Source organism: Sciurus carolinensis, chromosome X (assembly GCF_902686445.1).
Source record: "Sciurus carolinensis chromosome X, mSciCar1.2, whole genome shotgun sequence".
NCBI lineage: Eukaryota > Metazoa > Chordata > Mammalia > Rodentia > Sciuridae > Sciurus > Sciurus carolinensis.
Window position 1 is genome coordinate 44214198 of NC_062232.1, and position 14868 is coordinate 44229065.

The 14868-nt window shown below is 36.5% G+C and overlaps 1 protein-coding gene and 1 pseudogene across 2 annotated transcripts in view; both read right to left on the bottom strand.

The window, feature by feature from the left end:
- The window catches only part of Fam120c (family with sequence similarity 120C), a 109038-nt gene that overhangs the window by 31600 nt on the left and 62570 nt on the right, over nt 1-14868 (bottom strand). The gene's annotated exons all lie outside the window — the stretch shown is intronic.
- LOC124971774 (2-iminobutanoate/2-iminopropanoate deaminase-like) lies at nt 4938-5456 on the bottom strand (annotated as a pseudogene).

Sequence of the window (14868 nt, forward strand, 5' to 3'; positions counted from 1 at the left end):
TAGCTCCTCTGAAAGCGTAGCCTCTCTGATAAGTGTAGCCTCTCTGAAAGCGTAGTAAAAGCAAGCAAGCCTCTCTGCCTCTAAAAGCAAGCAAGCAAGCCTCTTTTCCTCTATAAACTAGCAAACAAGCAAGCAAGAAAGCAGCCCAGAAAAAGAGAATAGAAGTAGTTCATTCCCAGTCCACCTCCAATTCCTTCCCATGGGATTGTTGCTGCAGGCAGCAACAACTGCCCACATGCCACCCATTAAGGACTACCTCACTGAAGGCCCAAAAGACACTGGGTTGAGCAACCATGAACTGAAACCTGTGAAACTCTGAGCCAAAGTAAATCTTTCCTCCTTCAGTTTATGTCAGGTATTTTGTCACAGAGATAGAAAGTTAACACACCCTCTTTGCTTCTAGTTATATTTTTATTTGTATGGTACTAGCATTGAGTATAGTTCTTTTATGGTGGTTACTTATATGTAACTCTCTTCTTTTATTTGCAACTTATTTGTATCATTTAATCTAATGTGTGTCTCCTGTAGAGAGTGTATAGGTGATTTTGTTTCCTTGTCCAATATGACAATTTCTGCCTTTGACTAAATTTTTAATCCAATTTATTATTGTCTATGGCAGATATGAATCTACTATGCTATATTTCATGTCCCATGTGTCTTTTGTTATTACTTGATGTATTCTTTTAGTAAACATTTTCTAAATATGAATTTTAATCCTTTATTTTTTTTCTTTTGCAGCACTGGTGATTGAAACCAGGTGTACACTACCACTGAGTTATAACCCCATTACTTTTTATTTTTAACCTTTTACTTATTTCTTTTTATGTGGTGCCAAGGATCAAATCCAGTGCCTCACCCATGCTAGGAAAGTGCTCTACATCTCTATTTATTTATTTATTTATTTATTTTTGAGACAGCATCTTGCTAAGTTGCCCAGCTGGTCTGAACTTGTGATCCGCTTCCCATAGTCTCCTGAGTCACTGTGATTAGAGGCATGTACTCACTAAACTCAGTTTTCCATACTTTAGTACTCCTCATATGACAGATCTACTAACAAATTCTCTGCTTTTATCTTGAAATGCCTTTGTCTTCATTTTTGAAACAGTTTTATTGGACATAAGATTCAGTTGATAGTGTTTCATTTCATTATAATGAATATGCTGTCCTATTGCCTTCTATCCTCTATTATTTCTGACGAAAAGTCTAATCTTTGTGGTTCCATTGCATGTTACGAGTCATTTTTCTCTTCCAGCACTCAAGCACTCTGTCACCATTTTGTTGTTAACAGATATGCTTTATAAGACATACTAAAGAATGTGAGGGAAAAGGTACATTATATATTGTTGACAGAACTGAAAATCAGTGCAACCACTTTAGCAATCAGTATGGAGACTACTAAAAACTATCGATGGAATCACTTATCCCACTCCTTGGTATTTATCCAAAAGAATTAAAATCAGAATACTATAGTGATACATGTTTACCAATGTTTACAAGAGCAAAATTCACAATAGTCAAAATTATGGAACAAGCCTAGGTGTCTCTCAATAGATGAATAGATAAATAAAACACATTATATATACACAATGGAGTTTTACTCAGCCATAAGAATGAAATTATGTCATTTGCTGGTAAATGAGTTGAGATGTAGAATATCATGCTAAATGAAATAAGCCAGACTCAAAAAAATCAAGGTTCAAATGTTTTCTCATGTGGAAACTGGAGCAAAACAAACAAACAAAAATTTAAAAAACCCCACAAAACAGGAATGAAAAATGAACCTCATTAAAATAGAAGGGAGAGCAACAAAATAGAGGAAGAGGATTAAGAGGGAGGGAGGAGAGGGAATGGGGAATGAAATTGACCAAATTATGCTATATCCATGTATGAATATACCACAGTGAATCCCACTTTTAAATATAATTATAATGTACTTATTAAAATATAATAATAGAAAGCAGACCAAAAGAGTAGAGAAAGGGGATCAGGGGAAGGAAAGAGGGGAGGTACTAGGGAATGAGACTGATCAAATTATGTTATGTGCATGTATAATGAATCTCATGTGTAATTATAATGCACAAATAAAAAGCATAAAAATACTGAAGGAAGTTCTATAGGCTGAAAGCAATAAAAAATAGTAATGAAAATCCATACCAAAAAAAAAGACGTCCAGTAAAGGTCATTATGTAGGCTGTCTTTCATCATATGTCTGGTGGTTCTCTTTGTGTTTATCCTGCTTGAAGTTCATTAAGCTTCTTGGATATATAGTTTTTCATTAAGTTTGGGAAATTTTCAGTTTTTAAAAAATATTTTCCTCCTTTCTCTCTTCTCTTCTGGTATTACCATCATATGTATGCTGGTTCACTTAATGGTGTCACTCATTTCTCTTAGACTCTGTTCACTTTTGTTTTTTATCTTTGTGTTTTTCAGTTTCTTTTTTCTTTTTTTGCAGTGCTGGGGATCGAACCCAGGGCCCTATGCTTGCAAGGCAAGCACTTTACCAACTGAGCTATCTCCCCAGCCCTCTTTGTGTTTTTCAGATCACATAATTTCTGTTGATTCTTTCCAAGTGTGCTGCTTCTTTCTTCTGCCAGCTCAAATCTACTGTCGATCATCTCCAGTAAACTTGTCATTTCAGTTATTGTACTTTTCAACTCCAGAATATCTACTTGGTTCTTTTTTACGTTTCTCTTTATTGATAGTCGTCATGCCTTTACTTAATTCTTTAAGCACAGCTTGAGTTCTTTGAACATACTTACACTGTTTTGAAGTCTTTGCTAAGTCTACCACCTGAGTCACTTCAAAACCCTAATTTATTTACTGTGTATGGGTCACATGTTCATGTTTCTTAACATGCCTTAGAAGATTGTATTGAAAACAGGATATTTTAGATAATGTAGCAACTCTCCAGCCCAGAGATGGTCAATGTTGTCGCTTAGTTGCTCTCTGGTTTTGTTATTTAGTGATCTGGATGTGATAATTCTGTGAAGTTTATTTCCCATGCAGAGTAAAGCATCTGATTGCCCCTGCTAAAAGTTTTCCACTTTGTTTTTATTCTTTAGCCTGTCTACCTATGTGTCACATTTAGGTCAGCGTAAGCCACCAAATGGTCAAAGGTTATACCTAAGTACTGTCTGCCAGTTAGATTTTTACCCTTTATCAATGAATATATGTCAGGAGGAAAGCTTTTATCATAGGTCAGGGAATTTATATTCTTTCGCCCCACATTCAATGAGGGACTAGTATCTTGGAGGTACCTTCTGTCCTCACTCCTATGAGGACATGGCCTTGGACATTCAGTCTTCCAGAATGAAAGGATATATTTTAGCTTTAATTCTAAGTTCCTAGGAGTTGCCTCTGAGTCAGAGTAGTTATCTTCAGACAATGTTTTGTCAGAGGTGGTGTTTCAGCCTCAGTTGGGAGGCATCTATACTGTGTTGATGAGTCTGAGTGTGACTTAGGGAAAGCATTGAAGTTTTGCCCTCAATCTTGTCCTGATTTAGTGCTTAATTACACCTTTCCTGATTCCAAGTTACTGTGATCCCATTAGGGCTCCTCTTGGCTGTTTATTTCTCTGGTTCATGCTATAAAATTTCAATGATTTCTCTGTCATTTTGCTTCTCTCATGGAGCTACCAGCCTCCTCTTAATTATCACCATCAAGATATCTGTTGTTGGGCTGGGGTTGAGGCTCAGTGGTAGAGTGCTTGCCTAGCACGCATGAGGCACTGGGTTCAATCACCAGCACCACATTAAAAAACTAAATAAATAAAATAAAGGTATTGTGCCCATCAATAACTAAAAATATTTTTTAAAAAGATCTCTAGTTTTTCAACATCTCTTAGGTATGGAGTTCTCCATGCTCTGTTCTAAAAAGTCAGTTTCCTTGTCCTCATGTCTTGCTTTTCCCCGAGAAGAATACCTGGTCATTTCACGAGAGGTAGGCATGCTTTTCTACCTACCTAGAAGTTGCACTTCTATGTTCTAAGTGGACATCAAGGATGGGGGGATGCAGTGGAATTGGCAGCCCGATTATTTTGGGTTACTCCCTCAAGTGTAGCAACATGAACCAGACTGGGCACAGTTGGGGATGACAATGTTCTGAGCCTGCTGCCCCTAATAAGAGCTTCTGCTCTATGAGGAGGGATTTGGTTGGTGATCCTCTTGTCCACACTTACCTGGACACAGGGATGAAGTTGATGAGAAAGGGCAGACTTCCCCTCCCAGGGTAAAATAGCCCAAGTATGGGAGCTGGGAAAAAAAGGGATCCCTGTCTTCTTGGCTATTCATGCCTGAAAGAGACCTACTGTAATAACAGATGTCAGAGTAAGGGAATGAATTTTAACTCAAATGCTAAAAACTCTTGCTATTTTTACCAGATTTAGAAGATTCTCTCCCTTCTTTCCTCTCTTTCACCTTTACTTTTCTCTTTTATAAAAATCTGCATTTTTATTTCCATTAAAAAAATCATCTATATATAATTTTGGCCCACTTTCTTCTACTTTACATCTACCATTCAAATATGAATATATTAATGTTACTCAAGTAAAAGCAGAATGACATCTAACATGAGAACTAAATATTTCACATCATTAAATTAATAAGATTTCAATGAAACGGATATGTTCTTTATTATTTTTCAGGAACAGTAACTCATCTTTCCTACATGTTATTTCTCTTTAATTTATTTGAGTATCTATGTAATGAATCTTTTCTCCCACATTCAGCAATATGAATGTACATAAGTGTAATTTATAGCATTAGTAAGATTATCTCATTTTCATGTTCAACCTTCCCTATATATGTTTCAACAATAACTTCAGATACTTTAAACAAACTTACATGAATGATTTTTGTTTTCATAATTTTTAGCAGTTAAATTGAGATTTTGCTGGACAGAGGCTTGTCTACACCTTGTTCTGAATTTGTGGACGTCTCATCCCTTGCTTTCCTTTCTTTGCTTGCCAACATCAATTCTAACGATAAAAATATTAATTTAAAAACTCAATGAACATTCCAGTCTAAACAACACTGGGTCCCCTTATAGTCATGCTTCTGTAGGGGTCCTTGGATGGCTACTGCTTTAATCTCAAGACAGTGTCCTTTGGGAAAAGCTGCAAACTGGTAAGCAGTTCTAAAAGGAAACCTATATCTAAACTACTGCTTGCAGATTTAATTGACTGGACACGAATCATTAATCAGTCAGCAAAACCACTGCTTTTACCACATCAGTGAAGTCACAGTTTCTAGCTTTCAAAATATCATTCGTTTTTAAGTGCTTGCTTGGCTCCTTCTACTGCCCCCCTCTGCTATCCCTAGTGGCTGTCCACCTGAAAGGTCCATGCCTAGCTGTCCTGAAATGTAAATTTCCCTGTGGATTAACACAGCTGGACTGTAATGACCACTGGCTTCTGGGGCTTTGGTGATGCTGCTTACCCTTCTGATCAGGGACAACATAGCTGACTAACCCTTTTTTCCTGTGGCTTCTCTGGGAGAAGAAAGATGTGTATCAGCCCTACTCACTTCTCTTAGTATATTTTCTTCAATGAATGTTTCTCCATTTGCTGATATCCTTAAGACAAACTCCAAAAACATTAAATGATTTGTTTTTATAATTTTCATTAGGGAGTTGAAATTTTGCTATCTCTTTACTTTAAATGTATGGAAGTTTCATCCCTTGCCTTCCTTTCTTTTCTTATCATGGTAAAATATAAATAATCAAGTTTACCACTTTAACCATAAAGCGTATAGTTCCTTCTTTCCTTCATGTTGGGGATCAAACTCAGGGCCTCATGCATGCTAAGCTATGCCTGAGTTACTCCCCTAGTTCCCCTGTAATTCTTGAAATATGATTTCCTTCAATTCTACAAATGCGTTTGTAATTTTATCAATTTTTTGTTGCTGTGATCAAAATACCTGAGAATAACAATTTATTGGATGAAAGTTTATTTTGAGAATTCAGTTTTAGGAGTTCAGTCCATGGCTGTCTGGCTGCATTACTCTGCCTGAGTCCAAGATGAGGCAGAACGCCATGATGGAGGAAAGCTGCTCAGCTCATGATAGTCAGGAATTAGAGAGAGGGAAAGGGACCAGGGACAAGATATAAATCCAAAAGGTACATTCCTGGTGACCTAGTTCAGCCACACCCTACCTACCTACAATTATCACCCAGTACTACAGTCCTTTGAAATTACTAATCCATTAAATGGATTAATTTACTGATTTAGGTCACAGCTCCCATAATTTAATTATGAGTTTTTAATTTTTGTGGGGGCAGCAGCAACCTCATATCCAATCCATAACAGTAGTTAACTGAAAGTTTTTACATATCACATTCGACATCTGTACTCCCTTAGTGACAGTTTCAATTGATTGATATTTTTTCCTGTGTATGAGCCACAAAGTATTTCTTCTTTGTAAGTTTGGTAATTTCTTATTGGAAATTGATAAGTTTTGATAATATATTAGAGAAAGTCTGGACTTCAGACTCCCTCCCTGAGTATTGTCATTTTTGCTGGTCTGTTTATAGTGACTACTCTGAACTATTTTTGGAAAAAAATCTGTGTCCCCTGCAAGGTGTGGTCCAGGATATTCCTGCTTTGACTAACTGACTGATTGGCTTATTTATTTATTTATTTATTTGGTGCTGGGGATTGAACCCAAGGCCGTGTGTATGCAAAGCAAGCACTCTACCATCCGAGCTATATTCCTAGCCCAAGACTTTTATTTTTAATTCCTCTTTTAAATTTTTAGGCCTAGCTTCCTAGGGGTCTCCTTTGGATTAGCATACCTCATTAAGCAGTCAATGATTGGTCAAATTTGTGTATAAACATATTGAGCAATAAGGCTTCCATCAATCTCAAGGGGATCTTTGTGTATGTTGGGGTATTCATTAAAAATTCAGACAATTTACAACTCCATGCTGAATTTTTAATGTTGTTGTTGTTGTTGCTCTGGGGATTGAACCCAATGCCTTACACAGGTAAGGCAAGTGCTCTACCACTGAGCTACATCACCAGAATCTGTCCTGGCTTTTATTTTCACCTTGTTCAAATCCTTATTCAGTCAGGTAGGAATATGTAACTGGATCCTTCTCCTGAGTATACATGTAGTCTTCCAGATATTTAAGAATAACTGACAGATTATCAAACTCCTATGGTGAGCTGGGGATATATAGCTCAGTTTGTAGAGTGATTGCCTATCAAGCACAAGGCCCTGGGTTCAATCCCCAGCACTGCAAAAACACAAAAACAAACAAACAAACAAACAAACCCTGTGGTTATCTTATTGCACAGATCTCTGAGTTAAATTTTGACTAGGTGATTTGGAGCCACAATCAACTGAGGTAGATGCCTTTCCTGATTGTTTGCAACTGAGATTGCCACTGTTTCTGATAATGCCCTGGGATTGAGGATTCTTAATTTTCATTTTAAAATATCTTTCCCATCTCAAGGTAAGTTATATCAATACTTAGTTTTTCTTCTGACTTGTGCTTTTTAAAAAAAAAACATTCATATCTATAATCAGTCCATCTAAGATTCTGAGAGGCATGGCTCTAAATAGATATTTTCTCCCTAGATACAGATTTAATACTCTAAACAACAATTACTTTGGAAAGTCATTTCTTCCTCACTGATTTGTATCCTTTCATATAGTTTAAGGTCTAATATATCTAGGGTCTCTATTACTTGTTTTAAAATAATGATACTGGCACATTATTTTAGTATAAGTTTATAATATATTTTGATATCTACTTGAGCCATGAGACTTCCTTTTGTACTCTCTTTTTGGTTCTAGGGATTGAACCCAGAGACACTTTACAACTGAGATACATCCCTATCCCTTTTTATTTTGAGGCAGAGCCTCACTAAGTTACTTTAAGCCTCACTAAGTTTCTGAGGTTGGCCTTGAACTTGCAATCCTCCTGGACTTGGAGTTGCTGGGTTACAGGAGTACATCACTATGCCAAGCTTCTGTTGTTCTTTTTGAAAAATGTTAAGCTACTCTTCCTCATTTGTACCCTGATGAACTTTAGAATTACTCTGACAAATGAGTTTAAAAGTTTACATATATTTTCATTTTTTACTTATCAGGATGGCACATAGTAAACCCAATGCTAGGAATGAATCTTGTGGGTTTATCTTTTTTTTAGACAGGGTCTCACTATGCTTTCCAGGCTGTTCTCAGAATTGGTATCTTCCTGCCTCAGCCTTGTTAAGTAGCTAGGGTTAAAGGCTACTTTAACCTAACCCTAACCACCATGTCTAGCAATCCAGTGTTTCTTAATCGAGTTGTTTCACAGGAGAGACTCCTCAACTTTACCAGTAAATTAAGAGAAGAGTCCTTGTTTAATTTCATGTCCTATTTCTAGAAGATTGTTGAGATTTGAATGAATTTTTGCTAGAAATGACAGGGCCTTGGTGCATGCCTCTCCACATTCAACAAAGATGCACTCTATTCCTTGTATCCTGCCTTCCTCATATGACTAATGTATATGCAAAGGTTTGGCCTTTCTTAAACTGTATCAATCCTTTCTAGGAGACTATATCTCTAGATGAACTATCTGGGAACTTCACCAACATATATTGTAGTCACACAACTTGCCCAATATTACTTTCTCTGTTCTAAGAGGCAGATTTTAAATATTACTAGAAGTAACTGAGTAATTCAGACTCTTAGTACTCAATTAGGCTACAGCTCAATATTTCTATACAGTGTTTACTGTATAGGAATGCACTATTTAGAAAAATTTAATCTTTGCAGGGGGTACCAGGGATTGAACTCAGGGGCACTCAGTCATTGAGTCATATCCCCAGCCCTGTTTTCTATTTTCTTTAGAGACAGGGTCTTGCTGAGTTGCTTAGTGCCTCGCCGTTGCTGAAGCTGGCTTTGAACTCATGATCCTCCTGTCTAAGCCTCCCTAGCTGCTGGGATTACAGGTGTGGGCCACCACACCTGGTTTAAGTTTAGTCTTCATTTAAAGTTAAATTTTAAATTTCCAACCAAATTTTATGTTGTTAAAATTGCTTTTTCCTACCATTTTGGCTTAAAAAAATAGGAATTCAGAAGTCAGAGAGCATTACAGTGGCACATGCCTTTAATCCCAGCAGCTTAGGAGGCTGAGGCAGGAGAATCATGAGTTCAAAGTCAGCCTCAGCAACAGTGAGGTACTAAGCAACTCAGTAAGACCCTGCCTCTAAATAAAATACAAAAAAGGGTTGGGGATGTGGTTCAGTGGTTGAGTGGCCTCGAGTTCAATCTCCAGTACCCAGAAAAATAAAGTTGGAGAACATTGGGTTCAATCCTCTTACTACCCCTCCATCCCTCCTTTCCAAGTTATTATCATTTTTGTGAGTTAATGCTCTGTGAGCCTGTTGCCTCATCAAATTTTCAGCACTATTTTAAAGATTAGAAACATCACACAAAAAGGGTTGACTTATCTGAGCATGGTGGCATGTGCCTGCAATCCCAGCAATTTGGGAGGCTGAGACAGGAGAATGGCAAAGTCAAAGCCAGCCTCAGCCATTCAGTGAGATCCTGTCTTAAAATAAAAAATAAAAAGAGTTGGGGATATAGCTTAGTAGTAAAGCAACTTGGGTTCAATCCCTAGTACCAAAAAACAAAACAAAACAAAACAAAACCCATAAAACCAAGAAGAGAAAGAAAGAAAAAAGGAATGATTTAGCACACATAATAGGTAATATTGTGGAACCTGTTCCTGATGATTTGAAGTATACTGGGTTACTGATTTATACTGGGCAATTTCATTCTATACTACATGACTCTAGATGTTACCTATTCTTTTTGGACTTTTTTTTTTTTTTTTTTTTTTTTTTTTTGCGGTGCTGGGGACCGAACTCAGGGCCTTGTGCTTGAGAAGCAAGCACTCTACCGACTGAGCTATCTCCCCAGCCTTCTTTTTGGACTTTTAAGGTAGGTAATCTTTGTATCTTTTTCCTTGGTTTTAGCGGTAAGCTATCATTTAACACTGTTGTCACTGGGGCCAGATCTAACAATAGATCCTCCTTCCTGTTTTACCTCCCTCATAATTTGATGCTTCTGATTTGTTATATACTGCAAAATTGACAAATTATAATAAATGTGTCTAAATTAAGAATAAACAGGTCGAGTAGGAGGCTGAGGGATTCTCTTCAAGGGAAGTAGGTATATAGACTCTATTAGACTATCAAAATATCTTTCTGGTAGCTATTACGGTGCTCTTAGGCCATTTTCATTATTTTCATGTTCCTTGATATATTCTATATAATCCAGACAACTGAATGTGAAAATGAGCTATTAATAAACAGTTTATAAAAAAGATAAAACATGCGATTTCACAGTTAATATGTAACAATATAAGATGTGGACGAGGAGAATATTAGGAACTAGAAAGATTAAACCCTTATCCATTTTCCATATTGTATAAGACTTCTAAGTCAACAGTTTAATTGTTAAGGTGGTTAAGGAATTATACAGGGAAATATATACTGAACAACTATTATGAAGTAGGGCCCCTGCATACATCATCTGAATGCCCAAACAGCTTTTTTTTTTTTTCAGTTCTTTTATTTCTTTTCCAATTTGTTGTGGATTGATACTTTTCAAAAATACAATAAAAATAAATGACTAGAAAAGTGAAATAAAAAGTATTTGAAATTCTACCTAATTTTTTATGATGATACTCAATAGACATCAAATTACTTTGTAAAATTGCTGCAGGCGTTTCTAGACACTTCCTCATGTTTCTGTATTTCATTGTGAACATGCACCTTTCGTCGAATGGTACTTTGAGTTGTTCTGGGCTGATAGTGATTTTATTTCTCACTACAGCTCCACACCTCTGTGGTGATCCAACCAGAGACTAGGTGGCACAACTTGAGCATTCAAAACTCTGAAATTCAAAACACTCCCAAATCTCTGTTGCACACTGAATTGATGTTACAAGTAGAAAATTTCACACCTGACCTCATATGAGCTTTTGAGAATTAAGAATTATTATTCACATTTGTTATGTTTTTGATATGAAATGTTCCCCAAAGATCATATAGTAAAGACTTGGCAGACAGCCCATGGCACTACAAGAAGGTAGTAGAAACTCTAGGAGATGGGGCCTAGTTGGTCACAGGGGGGCATATCTTTGATATTTCTTGTTCCCAGTCCCTTTTTCTCCCTTTCTGCTTCCTGTCTACCATTAGGTAAGCAGCTCTGCTTCAACATGCCCCCCCTCTCATGCTGCTTTGCCTCACCACAGGCCAAGAAACAGCAAAGCCAAGAGAATAGAGATAGAACATCTGAAACTGTGAGCCAAAATAAATCTTTCCTCTTTATAAGTTGTTCTTCCCAGGTATTTTGTCATAGTGATGGAAAGCTAACATACCATTTACAGTGGAAAAAAAACACAGATGTGCTGCAAGGCTAAAGTGACTTATCCATGCTGAAAAGTGCTAGAAAAATACAATTCAAACTAAATTCTGCCCAGTTTCAATGTGTACTGCTCTATTACTTATAAGACTGGACCTCCCCTTTATATAAAAACTACTACCACTACACCAGAAAATAAAGTGAGAAAATATAATAGAAAATAGGATATCATTCACAAACAAAACAATACATAACAAGTACTTAGGAATTAAATTCCAGACTTCTATGGGAAAAAAATTAATCCTGAGATATAAGAGAGTTGAATAAATGAGAGTTAAACTCTGATCTTTAGATGGAAAGACTTAACAGTATACAGATATCAGTGTACTCTAAATTAATTTACAAATTCAGTTCAATGTAAAAAAATCTCAATAATACTTTGTGGAAACTGAACCAATGCTAAATTGTACATAGAGTAATGACTTATGAGACACAATAGCTAGTACAATTCTGAAACTAAAAGTGCAGAGTGGAGATTTGCCCTACCTGATAATTAAGTCAACTTACAAACCCTTATATAAAACAATGTGATATTGATGAGGGATCAAATAGGCAATGGAGCAAAATAGAATCCAGGAATGGACTCGTGTATATATAGGAAATTGGTACAGAGGAAGGTGGTAATACAAATCAGTAAGGAAAGAAGAGATCATTTAATAATCCCTGGGGAACTGGCTTATTATATAGAGAAAATAAAGTAATGAAGTAACGTCCTTTTTCTCAATATGCACAAAATTTCTTGACATATGCAAAATAAATACCCACTATATTAAGAATGTGACACAGAAAAAGATTATAAAATTACAAGAAAATTTAGAAAAATGTATTTATGACCTAGAAATTGGGGATAGTTTATTAAATAAAGACACAAAATTACACAGTATAAAGGTACATATTGATGGGTTTGGCAAAACCAAAATAAATACTTTTTTTTGGTACTGGGGATTGAGCCCAGAGGCACTTTACCACTGAGCTACATTTCCAGTTCTTTACATTTTTTAAATTTTGAAACAGGGCCTAGCTTAGGGCCTCACTAAGTTGCTGAGACTTCCCTTGAACTTGCAATCCACCTGCCTTATCCTCCCAAGTTGCTAGGATTACAGGTGTGCACCACTGTGCTCAGCAAAATACCTCATGAGGAGAAGGAAAGGATATTGATATCTGAAGGTTACTTAGAAATTTGTTAAGAAGGATAGCTAAAGAGGTGACTAGAAATTAACAGATGGATAATTTTGTGGGATAAAGCACAGTAAAATATTAATTTTAGAATCTATGAGGTGGTTATTCTTCCAACTTTTCTATATATATGAAATTATAAAAATAAAAGGTCAAAGAGCTGGGTTTGGTGGTACACACCTGTAAACCTAGCAATTCGGGAGGTTGAGTCAATAGGACTCCAAGTTTGAGGTTCGCCAACTTAGTGAGATCCACAAGCAACTTAGCAAGATCGTGTCTCAAAAAATAGAAAGGAGGCCAGTGTGGTGGCACATGCTTGTAATCCCAGTGGCTTGGGAGACTGAGGCAGGAGGATCACCAGTTCAAAGCCAGCCTCAAGGGCTGGGGAGATAGCTCAGTCGGTAGATTGCTTGCCTTGCAAGCACAAGGCCCTGGGTTTGATCCCCAGCACTGCAAAAAAAAAAAAAAAAAAAAAAAGAAAAAGAAAAAAAAAAGGCAGCCTCAACAACTCAGTGAGGCCCTAAGCAACTCAGCTGTTAAACACCTCTGGGTTCAATCCCCAGTACCAAATAAATAAATACATAAATAAAATAAAAAGGACTAGGGATGTAGCTCAGTGGTAAAGCACACCTGGATTCAATCCCCAGTCAAAACAAAACAAAACAAAATAATAAAAGGTTGGTTAATATGAAATACTTCTATTCAATAAAGGCTATAGTACACAAAATTTAAACAAACTGATCAACAGGAAAAGACAACTGATACATACATACACACATACACATAAGCACATACTCATACAAATACAGAAAAGGTATCTGCTGTATATCTTCTGTAACCAAGGAGAAAAGACAAGTAATCTCATAGAAAATTTGTAAGATAAGTAAATAAGCACTTCAGGGAATGAGAAAACTCAAATGGCTAATAAGCATAAAAACAGAAGAATAGGGCTAGGGATAGAGCTCAGTGGTGAAATGCCTCCTTTGCATGCACAAAACCCTGGGTTTGATCTCTAGTGTAAGAATAAACAAAAACAAAGATCAGTCTCATCTGTAATCAAAAGAAATGCAAATTAAAATGTTGTTTGAAACCTACCAGAGTGGTAAAAATTAAGTTGTACAATCAGTAGTAGCAAAATGAGGAATCAGAAAACCTTGTGTATTGTTCATAGGAATATAAATTGGCATACTTTTATTTAGAGCAATTTGGCAATATAGCTCTAGATCTACATGTATATTTTACAGGATCATGAAATTCTACTCCTGAGTATAAACTAACACAGGAACACAAAAAGACAGAGACATCTATTAAGATACTCTTCAAAGCACTGTTTGATACTCACCAAAGAACTGGAAACAACTATCCATTCATCAATCAATAAAATACTGTACACTATCAGTATTTGATGGAACATAACTAGCAGTCAAGAGGAATGAACCATATATGAATATGGATACACCTTAAAAATAACAATGAATGTGGGGTGGATCATGCCTATAGGGCTAGGGAGGCTGAGGTGAGAGGAACATTTAAGTACATTAGTATGAGACCAAAGTGAGCATCACAGAGACCTTTTCAAAAAAGAAAAGAACAGTGAATAAAAGGTAAGAAAAAGAATTAGGCTTATAGCACAACACCTTTCATATCAAAAAAGCAAAACAAATAAACAAAACTTTAGCTGTGTGAGATGGTGTACATCTGTACTCCCAGCTACTCAAAAGACTGTGAGGTGGGAGGATCACTTGAGGCCAGGAATTCAAGGTCACCTTGGGCAACATAACAAGATCTCACCTCTTAAAAAAAAAAGTTGGGCACAGTGGTGCATACTTGGGAGGCTGAAGCAGGAGAATCACAAATTTGAGGCTAGCCTTGGCAACTTAGCAAGACTATGACTCAAAACTTAAAAAATAAAAAAAAAAGATCTGTGAAAGTAGCTCAGTAGGAGAGAATCCCTAGTTTCAATCCCCAGCACCAGAAAAAAAAAAGGAAAAAATGTACACATTCAAAAATACTATTAGGACTAGAGATGTAGCTTAGAGATATACAAGTTGCCTGACATTCACGATACCCTGGTTTTGATCCCCAGCACACAAAAAAATCCTATGGACTATGGAGGATATGGATATAGATATAAATATATGGCCGATGGCTTGGAAGGACATGCATCAAATACTCAACAATGTAAGACTCTTCATAGAAATGAGATGGGAACTAGATCAGGTAAGGACAGAAAGGGACAAAAAGTTAAACCAAATAAAGGATTATTCATGGT